Raw genomic sequence first — 5,735 nt, forward strand, 5'->3', positions numbered from 1 at the left:
ATCCTTAATAAGATGGTACCGTATCCTCCCACTAACTGAGGACCCAAATAATTATAAGAAACATCAAAATATTAAAAATTGACAATGTTTTTATCAACCACGGGATCAAGATGTGTGTGCTTAATTAAATATAAAAATGAGATGTGAGGAACAACACTAGTTACACCATAATCTTCTTCTTAATAACAATCAAACGAAATCAATACTCAATTTAGTGAAAACAGAAAAGTTTGAAACAATATATCACAGTCAACATGATCACCGGTCCAACTTGTACCATTTAAAGAAATAATCAATGAACAACAAATTATTTTACAAAGTTTTTGCCACAATATTGATGTGTCAAAATATGCGTAGTTAATCATTACTTACACATGAACCTACTATTTTTTCTTCACTAATTATACTCTGATACGTTACAGTTGTGATAAGAAATGAAAAATTTTGTAGTACTAAACTTTTTCAACTTTTTATCTTATAGTATCAGTCTCTCCTTAACCAATCGCATATGAGGCAGATTCGTAGCATCAAGCGGTAGGGCAGCACAATATATGCCAGGAATATTCTGGATTACATAACCTAGATATAAGATTGTCCCTATTCCATCGACTCAAATTAACTCGCAATGTATCCCTTTCTTGATTTATTTGAATGAACTTTCTATCTTTGTATCCAATAATAATAATAAAAAGTCTCTCCTTCGTATTAAAACATAACAAAAATATTCTCTCTCTGTTCTCTTTCACTGTCTCAAGCACTCATCTCTCAGTACTCACACCGTCTCAAGCTCTCTCTCTCTCTCTCTCTCACTCACGCCAAATCGGTGAAAAATTGGGACCTCACACTGTCGGGGTCTGTGGTCACCGGACCCTAGGATTGGGACCACTCTCCAATCTGAAAAGGCTCTCTCTCCGACGAACCTATCTCTCGCTGGAACGCTTTGCAAGCTCTCGAGGTGTGTTCTTTTTTTCTTTTTTGGGGTCATTTTTGTTAAATCCTAATTTCTTATATTAAACGTATGTTTTGTTTTGGTTGTGCTTCTGTAAATCCAAATTTCTCCAACCTGGTTGTGCTTCTCTGATTGTCTTGGCTGATTGTTTGGTTGCCGAGGAAAAACAGGAAAATGTATGTGTGGCTTTTAAATTTACTTTCAGTCTTTCATGTTTCCCAGTGCTTTGTTTGAAAAAAAAAAAGGTTATTTCCTGGAAGAGCTTGGGATTTGATACGTACATGTATTTGGAATTATGGATCCAATAGAGTAATTGTAGGTTTGTGGTTTTCTACGTAGGGATGTGTGTTGAGAAATAGTGGGAGCCAACAACTAAGTGAGGTGAGAAATAATAGGTGCCATTAGTAATTTAGTTTATTTCCTATTGTTTTTTTAACGCTAGAATTTGGTACTTGCTACTGTTGTTATTATCTTTTATTTATTGTAATGTTAGAGTTTGTTTTTAATTGTTAATAGTCCTAATTGGCTGGGGAGCTGAGTCGTTATAGTCATGGTTTTCAGACTCGGACCGGACAGTACAGTTCGACTGTATTAACCGTGACCCTCTCACCAATCCAGTTCTTTAAACCCTAAAAACCGTACTATACATAAAAAGCATGAAACCGTTCGAACCGCGGTTGAATCGGCCGGGTCTAAAAACCGTTCATGGTTTTCATGGTTCAGATCAAAGCAATAAAAAAAATTGTTGAACCTCCACCTTGCATGTCTCTCTATTACTCTTTGCATTTTTCTTTTTCCACTCTCAGATCTTCCATTTCGTGTCTCTCCATAAAGTTTGGATCTTTTTTCTCAAGTGATAGAGAAGAGAGGACAACATGAGATAGAGAAAATGAAAGAAGTTGTTGACCCAAAAAAAAAGGAGAAGAAGGAAGAAAAGAACAAAAATTCACAAGCACACGGCGGAGGATGCTCAAGTGAAGAGAAGAATAGAAAGCACTGCATCTAAAACTTTCAAAGAAAGAAGTGTAGTTTTGAACTGTAAAATGCCAACTTTGAAGCACTTTGCGTGGAGGAGGTGTTGCCAACACATTCTTGGAAGTTGAGCACTTCCATTTTATATTAATACTCTTTACTTTTATTTATTTGCTTTATTGGTTTGTCCACCCACCAAAACAAGAGACTCCAAGTGCTGTGCTAGTTAGTGTTCTGTCGAAGAAGAATGAAGGCTTCAGGTGTATCATCACATCAATTCACAACTAATGTCTAATGGGCTATTTATGTTGGGCACAAAGAACCTAACAATTACAACAACTTTGGTTTTCTTTTAAGTTAATTACAAGGCCCAATGTTTCTTTGTTTAGCCCAAAAAGCATTTCCATTACACGTGCAAAATATGAAATTGCTAAAAGCATGATGAGAACTTTTGAGTGAGTTGAACCAACTTGATTCGAGCTAATTAGGAAAAAATATCCAAGATATAATAATGGGTTAAAATGAAAAAAATATCCTAACTTAACCGAAAGTTATGATAATAACTTAAGTTACATATTAAGTTACATAATAAATTAAGCATGGTTTTGTAACATAACCGTGAAAGTTATGATATGAAAAAATACATTTGAAAGATAGATTTTTATATTTAATTGGGTCATTTAATTTAATTTATCTATTTGTACTAATTTAATATATATATATATATATATATATATATTTATATTTAAATAATTATTAAATTAATTATGACGTCATCACGGTTCGATCCCGGTTCAACCTCAGTTCAACCTTAAAAACCTTGAACCTCTTCTTTTTACGGTTCAATGAATGGTCCGAGTCTGAAAACCTTGATTATAGCTCACCTTATGGGCAATTCCTTGTTTTTAGATTGTAAGGAGTCCTTATTTTTTGATTGTTAAGTTGTAGCAACTGGTATAACCAGCCAAGTATGATTGAATAAAGATATCATATAAGTTTAATCAAATTGGATCCTAATCGGCAATCGCTAAGGTCAGGATTTCCTCAATCGAATCCAAAAGGTTCACAAACCTTTGTTACATTTTGTTCTTATTACATATCGAGTATTTCATTAGAAACAACCAAAATTCTATTTCCTTGCCCTTTAAATATTTATATTTTCCCTCTCCAAAAATTGTGTACTATCAGGATTATACTTTCTGGTCCAAAATCTGTTAATTTATTGCTCTTTTATATTTTTTTAGCCGAACCTATTATTCTGTTAATATATTTCTCCTTTATATAATTTCACAAAGTCTAGTTCTTTCGTTTTATAATTACTAACCGCTAAATTTTCAAGGCACCAAAGAAAACTTCGAAGGATGCTGAATTCTTTCAAAATGCTTAGATTACCTATGAAGCACCGATGCTTTTCCGGATTCAGGTGCGGATGCGGGTGCAGGTGTGGGTGTAGGACTTGGCAATTTTTGAAAAAGTAAGGTGCAGGTGCGGCGATTAAAAAATTATTAAAAATATTTTTATATAGTGAATTTAATATTTTTTATATAAAAAAATTCAAATAAATGGTAGAATTTATTATTAAAAAAATTATTTATGATTTTTTTTTAATAAATCAATATTTTTGATAATTGTAAACAAAAAACCACATTTCAAGAAAGTTCCTTTACTCATTTTCCAATTCCCAAGCCCACCCACATTAAATAATTGACTTTTCCACCTACTTAATTTATATTCTTTTGTTACATACTTTTATTCTTCTTCCATCCATTTTTTTTTTTTTGTGTCTTCTCATCTCTTTTTTTTTTTTTTTTCGGCAGCTATTTTGACTGGAATCGGTCGTATCGGCCGGTTTCGGTGGCCATATCAACATGTTTCGGTGGCCGTTTTGGTTCTCATTTCCACCGAAATCGGCCCATTTTGGCCCAAATCGGCGCAAATCGTCGTGAATCAACAAAAAAAAAAGGGGAGAGACAGCATGTTGGATGCCGAAAGCTGTGTCGGACTCCGGTGCGGCGACCTTAGAGCCCTGTCGGTGCTTTCTAGTAGATTACCCATATTGTAGACTAGATTGTACTTTTGGAATTCTTTTTCTGGTGCTCTATTTGAAAATAAAAAGGTTATATGAAGCTGCTTTATTGTGTGAAAAGTGTGTTAGAGTTTCCCTTTTGCTTCCCTGTCCTTGTAGAGGTGTGGTTGGTGATTGGCTGTGGAGGGCTGATTTGTAGGTTTCAACCTTAGTTGTTGGGTTTGCGTTCTGCATGATTAAATTGGGCTAACAGATGATGATGCGATAATCAAACAAGTTCTCATGGGATTCACATCACAACGTAAACATTGTCAATACCTTAGATGTGATCATTCGCAAGATCACAAAAGGCTTTATCTCAACCATATTGCGGAATAACCCGTATATCCTGCTAATGTATTTTGGAGGCGATTTCTAACGAAACGTTTTTCATTCCTTAGTATTCAAATCAAGCTAGAAGCTAGCTTATGAACCTTACTTCATCCAAGAAAGAGATAACACCCAAAGCCAATGGTTCGGTTTATCTTCCCTTCAAAAGATGACTACTACACTAAGGTCATTTGTGTATGGAGTAATGGGTGATTTCATGGATGACGAGATGAGGATTGGATGAAGCACCACAATGGAAAGTAAAAACTTTTCTGAATCGGTAGTTCTAATTTTCACTTATGAATACTTGAGGTTGCCAAACAAGAAAGATTCATTTTTTTTGATAATCAAACAAAGACAATAGTAGATTGCTAGCCCATGAACAAAGTTGTGGATTTTAGGGGTGTTAGAGAGAATTGATTGCATGCATTTAAAAAGGAATATTTGTCTAATGACATGGAATAATCGAACAAAGACAATCGTAGATTGCCAGCCCATGACCGAAGTTGTGGATTTTAGAGATGTTAGAGAGCATTGATTGCATGCATTTAAAGAGGAAAATTTGTCTAATGACATGGAAAGGAATGTACATTGGTCATATTCATGAACCAACTATTATTTTGAAAGTAGTGGCATCATATAGGCTATGTTTGGTTAGGTGGAAAATATTTTCTAGTGCTTGGTTACATTCTTGAAAATGCTATGGAAAACATAGTTTCTACTACTTGTTTCACATTTTCTCGTCTCTCAAGCACATATATAATTATAAAAATAAAAATTTAGATAAAAAAATTGTGATCGAGAACAAGCAATGACAATAGTTGGTGGCCACCGAAGTCCAAGGATGTTAGAGGGGGAGGGTGAAGGTTCAGTTGATAAGTTTTGGGTGAGGTAGAAAATGGTTTACGAAAAATGAAAGTGTAAATCAATTTCCATCATAAGTGTCTTTATTTTACAATCAGCCAGAAAATAATTTTCAGTTGATCAACATTTTCCATCACTTTAAACACCTGTAAATGCTAAAAATGTTTTTCGGAAATCAATTTCTGTCGATCCAAACTCAACCATAATCATTGGATATGGCATGTGTTTTTAAGGTTACCTAGGTCTCATAATGACATTAACGTATTAGAGTTGTCTTTAATATTTATTGAGCTCACACAAGGATGTGCTCTTACAGTTAATTATCCAATTAACAATAATGACTACACAATGAAATACTACCTTACCAATGACATATATCCAAAGTGGTCAACAATCAACATTTGTGAAAACAATCCCAACTCCACATGTAAATAAAAGAAAATTATTTGTGATAGCCCAAGAGGCCTGTAGGAAAGATGTAAAGCGAGCATTTGGTGTGAACCATCATGATGGGGTAACTTTTTAGCTGAGGTCTTAAATATATCTTTCTTGTTT

At 34.2% G+C, this 5,735-nt stretch overlaps 1 long non-coding RNA gene across 2 annotated transcripts; it reads left to right on the forward strand.

Annotated features, from left to right (window-relative positions):
• Positions 1-632: 632 nt before the first annotated feature.
• On the forward strand, positions 633-2,282 carry LOC126693516 (uncharacterized). Of its 2 annotated transcripts, none has more exons than XR_007645389.1 (2): positions 633-1,125; positions 1,289-2,282. It is a non-coding gene; the product is annotated as an uncharacterized LOC126693516 (long non-coding RNA). The 2 variants fall into 2 exon arrangements; XR_007645390.1 differs by having other exon boundaries at positions 633-955.
• Positions 2,283-5,735: the final 3,453 nt, after the last annotated feature.

Source organism: Quercus robur, chromosome 7 (genome assembly GCF_932294415.1).
Source record: "Quercus robur chromosome 7, dhQueRobu3.1, whole genome shotgun sequence".
Lineage (NCBI taxonomy): Eukaryota > Viridiplantae > Streptophyta > Magnoliopsida > Fagales > Fagaceae > Quercus > Quercus robur.